Below are 14,280 nucleotides of genomic sequence, written 5' to 3'. Positions count from 1 at the left end.
AGGCGCTTAAATAGGTCAAGGGCTGCTGGGACCTTGAAGAGCAGGGGACTGCCAGAATGTCCTCATGTCATGGGAGCCAGGCCTCAGAAGGACTTAGTATTGTGCTCTGGGAAGATGTTCAGGTCGGTCTCTCTGGCTTCCTATTGGGCCATACACTCCCTCCCTTTCACACCACTCCCAGCACAATGATGAAATCAGCATAAGGGCCTCACCAGAGCCAAGTACACCAGCCAAGCTGGTATCACATCCTTGACCCTCCCCCCCTGCAAATTCTGGAATACATTTCTTTCCTTCATTAAGCACTAAGTCTCAGGAATTTCATTACCGTAATGGGAAATAGACTCATACAATAGGTGATGGTTGATGGAAAATGGCAGGAAAGAATCATTTTCTAGAAAGTCTATTCTTCTGAATAGATTTTTTTCTTCTCCTCATTGCCCCATTTACCACCTCTGTCTCTTCCTTACTCTCCTTCCCTTCCCTTCTCCTTTCTTTTCCTCCTCTCTTCTCTTTTCTTCTTTGTCTTTCTCACCTCCTCTTCTCCCATCCTCTGCTCTAGCAGAGCATCTTTAGTAAACAGCAAATTCTCAAGGACCCCTGAGTGCATTCCTTGGGGATTTGTAACTTTGTTAAAGTTCATACAAAGTAGGACTTTAGGTATGTGTTTGATTCTGTAAATATTTATCATCCAAGACATGCCCCAAGATCCAGCGTGGTCCCTGGAGTTAACAAGGAAGACAGTGAACTCTACTTGTGAGCTGTCATGTTGGGGGAGGCTCCTTCACTCTGTGAAACAGGAAGAACAATTAAAAAACCTGTTCATTAAAATACCAGAAGTTTGGGGGGCCAGGAGTTTGGCCTAGTGGTAGAGTGCTTGCCTAGCATACACAAAGACCTGGGTTCGATTCCTCAGTACCACAGACATAGCAAAGAGCTAGAAGTGGTGCTGTGGCTCAAGTGGTAGAGCCCTAGCCTTGAGAAAATCCAGGGACAGTGCTCAAGCCCTGAGTCAAGCCCAGGACTGGCAAAAAAAATACCAGAAGTTTGGAAAATGAAGCAAAACAGTACTATCATTATAAGGCAAATTCCTTTCTGAGAAATATGAAAGAGACCAAATATTGCAGTCTTCCAGCTACACCCTATCAATACTTTATTTTGAACACTGTCCTGCGTATGGATGGTACTGAGGTTTGAATTCAGGACCTCTCATTTGCTAGGCAAGTTTAGCCCTTTATATGTATGTATATATATGTAAATTTTTTTTTGGTTGGTCGTGGGACTTGAACTCTGGGCCTGGGCATTGTCCCTGAGCTCTTCAGCTCAAGGCTACTGCCCTACCCCTTGGCCTGGGAGTTGTACCTGAGCTCTTCAGCTCAAGACTACTGCCCTACCCCTTGAGCCACAGCACCCCTTCTGGTTTTCTGGTGATTAAATAGGAGATAAGGGTCTCATGGACATTTTATCCCAGGCTGGTTCTAACCTCCATCCTCAGATCTTAGTCTCCTGAGTAGCTAGGAATACTGATGTGAACTATGGCCCCTGGCTTAGCCATATATATATCTCACATACACATATGGATAATATACTTTTTGCTCTTGTGGGCCTTGGATGGCTCTTTCTACCTCCATCTTCTGTATAGCTGGGATTGAAATCATGTTCCATTAGCACAGTTTAGTTGTTGTTGTTTACTGAACTATTTGCTTCAGCTAGGCTTAAACAATGATCCTCACATCTCCACCTCCCAAGTAGTAGAGTTGTAGGTATATATCACCATGCCCTGTCTACCTATCTTGGGTTTTGTGGTAATTTCTTCTGTACCTTGCTTTGTAGTTTTTCAAAACAAGTACACCCTGAATATTATTTTATAGCACTTCCTGATTTTGTTTGCTTGATCTTTCTGGGTCTCTTTGATGTATCTGAACTCTTTTAACTTCCATCCTTCCATTCTTCATTTTCAAAAAGTAAGGAGTGTAAACTTCAGAGAAGGATGGTTTGTCCTGGATCACACAGCTCCGAGAAGGTGGAGCTAGGCTGCATCTGCCTTAGGACTCTGAGGTTTCTCGGCCATCACTCCCTCACACCCGCTGCAAAGCTTTTATAAGAGCTATCTAGTAGAATTACTACAAAACAACTCAGAGGCAGACCAATATGATGGTGCTGCAAGGGAAGCCAACTCCCCCTAAAAGGATTCCCACTAGTATTCACATAAAACAGAAGACACAGACACCTGCTAACTTGGCACACTTTGTCTCAATGCCATATTTCCTTAGCAGGCCTTACTGAGGGTCTAAGCGTTTACTTTTTTTTTTCAAAATCTATCCCACTGTGCTGGCTGCACCCTTTCCATCTGGCCCATGCTGGGCGAAATCTGCTACAGCTGCCAGTTACACCTGCTAGAGGGCCAGACAGGGAACCATGGTATGGGAAGGAGGGCGGGGTGGGGAGAGGGAAGACAGACTAGCAGGTGGAAGCTACAACCCAACAACTACTTTGGAGAATTTTTTTCTCCTCCTTTTGTAGCTTTAAAGGAAGTAAAAACAAAGAAAATAGAGTGTCTGAGGGGAAAAAAAGACTTCTCTATAAGGACTTGGATTTTCGATGCAAAAGTCTTTTTGCATTTGTATTTGTATTTGTATTATCTAGACAGAGGTACCCACTCCTCTAGCTGAATCCAGTCCACACAGCAAGCTACATTTGTGTAAGTGAAGCCCAAATTCAGGCTGACAGCATCTGTGGGCCGAGAATGAAGCTCAGTGCCAACTGGTCTTTTTTTTTTCTTTCTCCTTTTTTCCCCCTTCAGGAGTAAAAAATCAAATATCACATCCCAGATCTTTCTACTGCCTTCATTTTCCTAGTTTCTTCTCCTGTTGAGTTATAGCTTTTGAATGCTAGTAAGAGTACAGCATGACACTTTATGTGTTGGCGTTCAGATTAGGCCAGGGTCTGCTCGGTAATCCAGCTACTTACAGCTGTGTCTTTTAGATAAGAAATACTATCTTCCTAAGCCCTAATCTACAAATGCTTAAATGGATTCTATGTGCACTGCATAGCACTTTTATGATAATAAAGCAGGTCCATGCAGGCGAAGTGCTTAGCAATTAATACCATGCTAGATGTATTACAACTTCTTCCAAAAGGAAGTCTGCTCTGCTATTATTATTGTTTTTATTTTATTGTTGCAATAATAGTAACAGTAGTAATAGAGATATTTTGGATTTTAGGACAATATGTATTTCTTAATTAGTTGAAGGAAAAAACTAATCTGGGATGAGGTCTGATCAGAGCATCTGAAGTGAGTTGAAGAAATACTTCTTCCAATATTTAACACAAAGTCGAGTGGCATAAAGTCAAAAGTATGATGTAGACTTGGGCAGCCATAGCCATAGCCACAGATTTGTGGCTGTCCCAACCTTTCTAATTTTGTGAGTTTTGACTTGGCACTCAGCTTCTTTGACCATTTCCTCATCTACATCCCAAGCAAGTTTTTTTTGTCTGGGTCTGAGGCCCTCTCTGAAATGCTAGCCGCAAAATGGAGGGACAGTGTCAATACATTGTCATAGAGACAAATCCGAGATTGCAGGCTTAGAACGTGTGGTCTTCTTTATTTTAGAAGTCAAATAAAAAAGAAAAATCAAGGGAGAAACAGTAGAAAGATTACCTGTCATCTCTCAACTCAAGAATAGTCAAGGCCAAGCTCTTGATGCATTGTAAAGCTGAGGAGATAGGAAATCGTTCCCACTGCAGAGCCTAGGGACAGAGATCTGGGGTCAGTCACGGGGTCACTGCACTACTGGAAACAGAGGACTCTACCAGATGACATACCTAGCTCCCTGCTGGAATGTTCGCAAGGCTATTGCACCATCTGTCACCTTGCACCAGTGTCATCCCAGATGCACCTTCAACATGGGGCAAGATGGAGGTGGGCTCCAGCTGTTTTATCAGGAGGGAAGCAGGACACTGCAATCCAGGTTCTCAGTATATGCGGTGTCTACTCTCCCGAGATCTACTTGATTCCCTGCGTTCTTTCAATTCTCAGCCTTTGTGTGAGATCCGTGTTTCACTTCTCTCCCTTCAGTTATCCTCTTCTTGGTGTTAATTTTGTTGAACTTCGACTTTGCCTTTCTCATGAATTATGCTTTTTGGTGTTCTCCCTTGAATCTGCCGTATTTCAGCTAATACACTTGTATACACTTGCATACCACATAATGTATTTACTTATAAGTTCATTAGCTGATTCTAGCTTCCACTTATGAAAGAAAATCTGCAACCTGATTATAAAGGAAAACTCTCGGCCATGAGGTCCAGAGACAAACCTGGCCAATCAGATTCTCTTATTTCTAGAGACAAGATGATTGGAGAAAGGCCATGGATGTGAGCTCTGCCCTCTCCAGCTGCTGGAGTCCTCAAATCCACCATGGCAGGGAAAGAGTGCCATTGAGTCTCTCAAGAATTTCAGTGTCTTTCCAGTGGAATCTTCTTTTGTAACTTAAAACATTTAGAAAACATTTATTTTATCTGCTACACAAAAGAAAAAATGGATCTAATGTATATTTTGCTTTAAATGTCTTTGAGTTGAAATGTATGCAACATGAAACCTAACATTTAAAAGTGTACAATTTAGTGGTTTAGGACAGTCACAGCATCTGTATCAAGTTCCAGAACACTTAGATCACCTGCAAGGAAAAGCCTGTTCATGGAGCAGTCGTCCCCAACACTCTTCCCTGCTGTTTCCACGAATTTATCTGTACCAGACAGTTCATGCAACATGAATCATATGTCACTCTTTAGGACTGTTTTTTTTCCATTTACACAGTGTGTTTGAGGTTCATCCACATTTTAGCATGTGTTTGTTTTACTAGTTGAATAATATTCCCTTTCTTGGATATACCACATTTTGTTTATTGTCTCATCCACAATGGACATTTGGCTTTGTTTCTATTATTTGGCTACCATGAATTGTTTTGGAATGTGACTGTATGCAATGAAAAAACTTCCTCCCACCCCATCTATGCAGCAGGCACTTACCTCTCTAAATTTACCAGTCTCTCTTCCCTCATTGTTATAAACATCCCACCCAATTCCTCAACCCCCTTGTATACTGTGACTGTATACTGCAGTCACCACTAGCTCTCCTTTCTGTTCCTATGATGCATACAGCTCAACTCCAGCTCCAGGGCCTTTGCACCTGTGAACAACACAGGCAGAAATTCCCTTCTCCCTGACCTTCCCAGGGCCAGCTCCTTCTCGTCTTGTGGCTGCCACCTCCTCATGAGTCCTCCTTATCACTCACACTAGGCCTGTTCTCCCATCCCTGACTTCGCCCTAGGACCTCATCTCAATTCATTTGTGGTGTGTGGTTTCTGTTTCAGCTCTTAATCTCCTTCTGCCCTGTTTACTCTTCTCTAGCTCAAGTCTTCAGTGCCTGATTTATAGAAAGCACTCTGTATATAATTGTTTACTGAGCAGATGGCTGTGTAGGACCCACTGGAGATTTGGCAAGGGACAGAAATAGAACCTCAGGTGGCCCGAGGTGTGATAGAAGTGTTGGCCATTCCCAATTTTCCTACATGTCCTGTATATACCAATTTCATTCTCCGTTAGAATGCCTCTCCGTGGCTATTCCATAGTGTAGGTGGGAAGGGAGTCTTTCCGACGCTTGTAGGCCCTTTCTGGCTCAGTCAGCATATAAAGACTAGAAGAGACATGTCTTTGAGAAGATGCTGTGTAAAAAGAGGCAGAATGATAGCTGGGAGAAGCCAGGTCAATGTCTCTTTAAAAGGGATATTGCTCTAGGCCAATTACCTAACCTCTTTCTGCAAATTGGGGAGTATAAGAAGATAAGACCTCTTATGATGGTGAAAAATTGTGAAAGGGGTTGATGTGCACTTGTTCTAGTTTTGCCCTCAGAATCACCCTGACTTTTCTTGTTGATGGATAGAGAGCTTGGTGTTTATATGGATTATTATCCTCACTGGACACCTGAGACTCTTAGGTTAAACGCTTATCTAAGACCATTGTCAATCATTCAATGATCCAATGCCAGGATCTCAGGTCTGTCTCCAAAGTCTAGGATGCATTTCCCTGCCTATCTCATGTCTACAGGCCATTCTTATTTCCTTTTCAGAGAAGTCTCTCATTAGCCCATCTTTTAATGGGATGGTTGTTTCTTTGAAGATTTGTTTTGGAGAGATTCAATTTGTTTAGCTATAGATATATTTTGGATATGAGGTCTTTGTTGTATGGCTAGTGAAGATCTTCTTCCACTCTGTGGGCTTTCTATTTAACTGGTTAGCTTATGTCCTTTGCTGTACAGAAGCTCTGCAGTTTAATGTAGTCCCATTTGTCCAAACTTTCTTTAATTTGTTGCACTAAGAAAATTTTGACCTGTACCAAGGAGACCTAGTTTATCTCCTATTCATTCTCATAAAGTTTTCAGGGTATCTGCTTTTACCTCAAGGTCTTTGATCCATTTGGACTTAATCCTGGTGCAGGATGACATAGAAGGATCCAACTTTATTTTTCTGCATGTGCTTAACCAATTCTGCCAGCACCCCTTGTTGAAGAGTCTGTCTTTCTTCCATTCAATTTTTTTTGGCTCCTTTATCAAAGACTTATGGTGGGCCATAGGTCTGTGGGTTGATTTCTGGTTTCCAGATCCAAAGGAACATAACTTTCCCTCATTTATAATAATTAGTACACATTTAGGCTTCTCCTAGCAAAGGATTACAATAGCTCAAAACCTAGGTATATAAGGTCATATGGGATGAGACTAAATGAAAGGATCTCTAGGATATAGAAACAAGAGCTTTATCTTGTGTGATTGTTGTTCTTAATATACTATTTTATTTCTCTTCTCTTTTTTTGCCCTTTGGTAATCTCCTATTATTACTGTATCTGACTTTTTTTTACCTGGTATATTCTATATACATTCATTTGTTTATTTGAAATAGGAAAGGGAAGGGGGGAAAGAAGATAATAGGGAGGGGCTGGGGGGAGGGAAATGGAGACAAAAGGGGTAACAATGTGAAATAATGTACCTACTACCTGGTGAATATAGCTGTAACCCCTCTATATAATACTCTGGCAATAAACAATTCAAAAACAAATAAATAAATAAGTGTAACTTTTATACACATGTATTTTTTATCTCCCATACTCACTGAGTCACTGATTTATAAGTAGGAAGGATAAGTACTCCCCTTGCTTCTCTTTGTCCCTCTCTCCTCTCCTGAGGCCTTTGATTATAGAGTTCAGGGCACCAGACTGCACCCAGCGTACCATTTCTCAGTGGTCAACAACCAGCCCTTTACCACTTTAATACTTTGTACCTCTTTCATGGTTACAGCTGGGTAATGGTGTTAAATTTCTTTTCTAGTTGCTGGGATGGGGAAATGACCAAGATGAAGAGAGATTTGCCCAGGTCATTGAAGTGAGGTCAGGATTCCAGAGTCTTCCACAGCCTGCAGCTGTGTTCTGGCTACCTGGTATTAAGATAACGTCAATGCTTGGATGATACATGGTCTGGGTGTTTGCCTCAACTGCGGTTCTCTCACTCCTGGATCAAAATCTATTGTTGGTGTGAATCATTTAAAAGCTTGGACTGGCTGCACTCAGTTCTGCCAGCTCACCAGCCCAAAAGCTCATCAGAGTAACACACAGAATGAAATGATCTCATTCAACCTCTTCTTTTATTGATGACTAAAAGAAAGTTCAGAGAAGAGAAAGAAAATGGGGAAGGTCCAGGGGATGGTTAGTAATAAATAGTCCCAGCACAGACTCTTGATTAAAATAATAATGAATTCATTCCTAGGTCTTGGAGAGTCTTCACTGAGTTCTCTCTCTCTCAGTCCTCATTTAAATGGTCAGCGAGCCCTGTCGGCGTCCATCCCCACCACCAATTTTATACAACAGTCACTCACTTCGCACTATCTTCCTCTCCACTGTTATTTCAGATGACATCAATGGTCTCCAATAGGCCTCTCTGCTTGCCCAGTTCTCTACAATTTATTTTTCACACAGTTGCTGGAACAATCCCTTTAAAGGACGTCACAATACATCACTCTTCTGCTTAAACTATACGTTGGTTTCTCATTCTTCTAAAAATAATTCTTGAAATCCTTGCTCTGGAGTGCAGGGGGTTATTCGATTAGATTGTTCTAGCCCGTAGTTTTATCTAGAGGTACCATCTCTGTTACCATCTTCCAGCCATAGAGCCCCTCCTCAAACAGAGCTAACTTATTCTGACCTCCAATATTGTTCACCAGCACAAGGAACCAGGTCTACTTCAAGAATGGTTGATTTTAGTACTGATTTCATTCTGGTATGAAATATATAACATGACCTTGAGTTACATCATAATTCCATAAATTAGGGACTGTTGTGGTTTAGGGACTGTTGTGGTTTGCACCTGTAATCTGAAGCTACTTGGAAGGAAGAAATTGAAGGACCTTGAGTTTAAGTGGAATGAACCAAAGTCGCTAGGGCAAAGATAATTAAAACCCTACCTCAGAAATAAATATACAAATGGGCTTCAGTGGCTTGCATCTGTAATTGTAGCTGCTCAAGACGCTGAGCTCTGAGAATTGTGGTTTGAAGCCAGCTGCGATAGGAAAGTCTGTGAGACTCAGCAATAAACTACTCATTAAAAGCCAGAAGTGGCACTGTGGTTTGGTTGGTCAGCACTAGTTTTGAGCACAAAGAGCTCGAAGACAAGGCACAGGCCCTGAGTTCAAGCCCCATTACCTATAATAAACAAATAAACATAAAAACTGTGGGGTATAGCCCAAGTAGTAGTGCACTTACCTAAAATATTTGAGGCCCTGTGTTCAAACCCCAGTACTTAAGAAAAATGTGTTTAAAAAACCACTAATTCAGCACCGATACTCACTACACATTATGTTGGAAATGAACTATACAACTTGGGGATTAGGGGAGTTAGGAAGGGAAAAAACTGGAAGAAAATGAGGGAGGGAGTGACACTATTCAAAAAGAAATACTCATTATCTGACTTAGGTAACTGTAATCCCGCTGTACAACATCTTTACAATAAAATTGTTTTTAATTTGTTTAAAGAAAAATAGAAACAAAATAAAAGAACACCGTAGTGAAGATATGCAGAAGTCTAAATAATCTAGGCATAAATTCCTCACTCCTTATGTATGCATTGGACACAGACTCTTTCATCCAAAGAGGACAGAATGGAAAAGAATGGGATGGGTAAGAAAAGAGACTTTGTAGGGCACAATTACAGCAAATACTGCCTCAGTCAGGTGATGAAGGCTAACAGCAATAATGACACAATGTATGATTGAAATATACCCTTCATGTGACAGGAAACAGCACCTGATCGCTGTGCTCTTCCTTGCTAAAATGTATTAATCCTGAGACAGTACAAAGCCCCAGTTGACGGATGCTCTTCAAAGCAACCTGTCATCAAAACTTGGAAAGCCTGAGAAACATAGCAAAACAAAGTCCAAGGAGACAGGGCTAAATGTCATCTGGTATCCTGGATGCAATCTTGCAATAGAACAGAAATGCTGGGTCAGACCTAAGGAAACCTAAATAAAATATGGACTTTACTTTGAGATAATGTATCGATATGGATTGTCTGTAGGTACAAATATATCATACTAATGTAAGATATTAATAGCAGACCAGAGAGTATGAGAATGCAGGATCTCCACACTTAAATCTGCTATTTTTCTGAAAAGTCTATAGCTTACTTATAAACTTCATTGTTAAGCTGGATGCTGGTGGCTCATGCCTGTAATCCTGGCTACTCAGGAGGCTGAGATCTGAGCATCACGGTTCAAAGCCAGCCCAGGCATGAGAGTCCAGGAGACTCTTCTCTCCAACAAACTACTCTGAAAAAGCCAGAAGTGACATTGCTGCACAAAGAGGCTCAAGTACAGTACTCAGGTCCTGAGTTCAAGCCCCAAGACTGGCAAATATATATATTAAAATTTCATACTAGGCAGTTTCTAAAATTATGAGTTAAATCACTACTTGTCATGGAGGAAAACCATGATATATCCAAATCCTAAAAGAACAAATGTTGGGGGGAGGTATTGTCTATGATAATGTCTTCATGTTATATAAAAAACAAATATTATATAGGAATAATCATAAAACACTTCATAAGGATAAGTACAAGGGTTACACAGGGATTAGAGATATTCACAAGAAAGTGCTAACTGTATTTAGTTAGAGCATAGCATTGCATTAATGGAATGACATTATCAACTTTTTCCTTATATGGCTTTCTCATTTGACATGTTGGACTGACCATACTTCTCTCTAAAATGCTTAGAAGTCAAGAAACAGAGAGAGCAATACCTTGGATATTTCTAAAGATCCAGACTGAGACCCCAACTCTAATTGTATTACTGCCTCTTTATAGCATTCTCATTTTTTTTTTTGCCAGTCCTGGGCTTGAGCTCAGGGCCTGAGCATTGTCCTTGAGCTTTTCTCAAGGCTAGCACTCTGCCACTTGAGCCATAGCACCACTTCCAGCCTTTTTCTATGTATATGGTACCGAGGAATCGAACCTGGGTCTTCGTGCATGCTAGGCAGGCACTCTACCACTAGGCCAGACTCCTTGCCCAGCATTCTCATTTTTAAGAACAAATAAGAAATCAACCACAAACATGATTTAGAGACTGGAAGTTTTCACTTTAGGATCAGAGTTAGTCCTTCCCTGGACTTTCCTTTTGAGTAAGTTCCTTAATTTATCCCTCCTTCACCTATAAACCGGAGATGACATTGCCAACTTCAGTATGTGGGTACAGATGAAAGCAGCGCACTGAGATCCTATAGTACATGGAAGGAAGTAGTGAAGGAATGGTTCCACCTACCTGTGACAGGACCTGTAAGAGCTGCTTGTCCAGACTAAAGTGGGGCAACATTCTTTCTGGGAAGCATAATCACTATCAACATACAATGAAGAAAAGGTTTCCTGGTTTGGAAAGGGTGATAGTAATACCTTACATGCAAGTCCTATGGGACAGCCATTTTGTCCACATTGCTTTGTCCTGTCCCAAAGGACTTAGAACTCTGCTTGCCAACCAGAGGGATCTTAGCCATCATTTATATTCTGATATTTGGTCACCGATGTAAGGAAGTACTAGGCAGAAACACTTATATGTATATAAAATCTCACTGGATTGTCCAGCACGTTATTCTTCAGGACTTTTAGTAAACTTTCCTTGTTTGGCCTTCTGCTTTGTGCCAGTAAATTTCAGACTAAAATTTTTCTAAGTATTGTATAAGCGAACGTTCTTTTTCTTTTCTTTTTAGGAGGAGAGGGGGTCTGAAGTCAATACTTTGCACTCACTTGGCTTGTTTAGTTGGTGTTCTACCACTGGGACCATGGCTCTAGCTCTGCTTTTTGTTGATTATTTTGAGATGTAGTCTCCTAGTCTTCTAGACTTTTCGGCTAAGGTTGGCTTTGAACCATGGTCTTTCCAATCTCAGCTTCCTGAATAGGTAGGACTTCAAACATGAGCTACTGGCTCCCATCCAGCGCAATCAACTGTCTTTGATGAGTACTGTTCTATTTCCTGAGGAAGATGATTGGGAGGTGGTGGGGGGAGGGGCAGTGGGAGAGAAACATAGGAAGGGGTATCAATGTTCAAGAAGCAATGTACCTAATGAATGTAACCGCAACCCCTTTATACATCACCCTGACAATAAAATACATTTAAAAAAAGAAAACACAGTTTCTATTCTCATGAAGTTCCCAGCTCAGGAAACCAAGACTGAATACAAATAAATCAAGTATGACCAGAACACCACCCAGCAAGAGCAATGCAAGAGCTGTTTCAAAGATGGAAGCAGACCTCACAAACTCATAAATCTATACTCACTCTAATTTATGCCTCCCCCTTGATTTACCTTCAGTCATCAGATCAGGCCTGTCTCTACAGCCCACAAGAAAATCACAAGCACATTAGGTCCCTCTTTTCCCTCACTAGGAGGCCCCAGGGTCTCTTCTCCAACTTTCTTGAACACATTCACTTCTGTCACTAGCATCCTTTCCCATGTCCAGCTGACTGCTGACCTTGCTACCCCCTCCTTTGTTTCTCCATTACTAACAGTCCTCCCTCACCTTGAGCCACCATATCATTTTTCCTTGCAGCTACCAAAGCAGTTCTTTAATCACAGCAAATCACCTCCAAAACACATACAACTTTCGATCCTATTAAGGATCCTACCCTGTTACTGTTTTTGCTTTTTCTTTTGTATTGTTATTGTAAAGGTGCTTTACAGAGGGATTACAGTTGCATAAGCCTGGTAATGAGTACATTTCTTTTTGAACAGTGTCATTCCTTCCCTCTCTTTCTCTTAGTTTTTCCTCTCCTACCGCACAAGTCGTACAGTTCATTTCCAGCCTAGTGCCTGGTATCACCGCTGCTCTTGTTCAGCCTTTGTCTCACCATTTCTATGTCCCCCTTTACTTCCCCCAAACAGATGAGCTTGCCAACAAGCCAAAAGGTACAGAAAAACAAAACAATATTAAAGGAAGAGGAAAAGCACCCTCTTGTTCCCGTTCCTTGGAGTTCATTTTGGTAAATATCATTTTATATGATCTTATGCACGTAGCTATTGAGCCCTTGTTTCTTTTCAAACCCAATTATCTGCCTACTGACCACACTTCACATCTCCTCTGCTCCTCCCCACCCACCCTCCCTTTTCTATTCTTCCAGCCGGCTGTGGTTTGCTTCCTCTTTCCTGGGGTCAGATTTTCCTGAACCTCTTCACTCCTTCTCCTACTCACGGTCTCTTTATTGTGGTTATAATAAAAACTTACCACAAATGGTAACTTTTCCTCGATCATTTTCAATGACCTAATATGACTACCCAAATCCACCCTCTACTCCACTTTTATTAATTACACCATAATCTTCCAATTTCCTATGAAGTACTTATTATTTCATTGTTTGTAAATCCTGATGAGGATATAAAAGTTACAGAACTGTTGCAACTTTTTTTTTGTCTTAGTGTCTACTTCCAGCCTCAAGATCCACATTGGTTACTGAAAGAAAACACCAGCTACTGAATTAGTGGGACTCTCGTGTCCACCCACATTAGGAATCTTTATATTACAGACATAATACTATTGAATGAAATATGATTGCTTGGACACCTATTCTTTTTCTCTCTTTGTCTGTTTGTCTGTCTACCTGCCTGCCTGCCTGCCTGTCTATCTGTTTCTGTCTCTGTCTCTGTCTCTCTGTCTCTCTGTCTTTGTCTCTCTGTCTCTCTCTCTGTGTCTTTCTCTCTCTCTCTCTCTCTCTCTCTCTCTCTCTCTCTCTCTCTCACACACACACACACACACACACACACACACACACACACACACACACACACATTTAGATAGGTGAAAAAGAGAGGAGTCGGAAAATTACATTATATGTTGTTTATATAAATTGAATCATCATATTCTGTCTCTTAAACATGTGAAAATATCATTATGGTTTTTTAAATGCAAATGCTGAGTCAGTTAAAAGAAACACAGAAACACAGAAGCAGAGTTCACTCCTTACTTATGTAACCAAAAACCTTGAAAACACTATTTCTTCTACACTAGCATTGATGACTGAATTCTGAAAGCCTGTGCAGACAAGGCTGTCTCTACTTTAGGGCAAACGGTGCCCAGCAGAGTTTTGTGATGGGGAAGGTGAGATGCATTTAGCAGCTGCCACCAAACTTGAAAAGGGTTGATTGATCTGACAAAGTCTTTTCACAAAGAACATAAATCAAGGAAGATGACTGACAGTGAAGTAAACATCGGAGAACTATGAGTAATTAGGAATATATTAGCAATTAAAATAAACTTATTATCATTAGCGAAATTGGCAGTTACTTGAAATTTCCCCAGGGGCTTTACTGCAAGTTTATCCTGGTAGATTATATTAGAAAGGATTAACGTTTTTAGAAAGACAGGTTTAATTTTTGTATATTGCATTTACTCCAATCCCTATTTGCACTTAGCTGAGCAAATCTTGAGGACAGCAGATTTTCTATGAGCTGGCCCCAGGTGTTCGAACACCAAACCTGGATAAAGATCTATCCAGTCATTTCTCAGAGAAATTAAATTAGTGAGCACTTTATATTTTTTTTAGTTCTTTCTCATGATTTTTTTAGGCTTTCAGAGACTGTTACCACTTGTTTCCCAGGAGGTACCAGAAAATAATAAAACCTCTGAACCTAGAAGCAAATAAAGTAACAAAGGGGAAAGCTGAGATACCACCCTGCTCAGATGGGTAATGTCTTTGTTCT

At 40.9% G+C, this 14,280-nt stretch overlaps 1 protein-coding gene across 1 annotated transcript in view; it reads left to right on the top strand.

The window, feature by feature from the left end:
- Positions 1-12,777, top strand: part of Tmem71 (transmembrane protein 71) — a 46,487-nt gene extending 33,710 nt beyond the window's left edge. The window contains exons 13-14 of the transcript XR_016536711.1: positions 12,469-12,566; positions 12,705-12,777. The gene's annotated coding sequence lies outside the window, so the exon portion shown is untranslated. The remainder of the gene's footprint in view (positions 1-12,468; positions 12,567-12,704) is intronic.
- Positions 12,778-14,280: the final 1,503 nt, after the last annotated feature.

Source organism: Megascapheus bottae, chromosome 9, assembly GCF_031878675.1.
Source record: "Megascapheus bottae isolate mThoBot1 chromosome 9, mThoBot2.hap1, whole genome shotgun sequence".
Taxonomy (NCBI): Eukaryota; Metazoa; Chordata; class Mammalia; order Rodentia; family Geomyidae; genus Megascapheus; species Megascapheus bottae.
The sequence above is the reverse complement of the archived record's forward strand: the minus strand, read 5'-3'. Positions and strand labels throughout refer to the sequence as shown.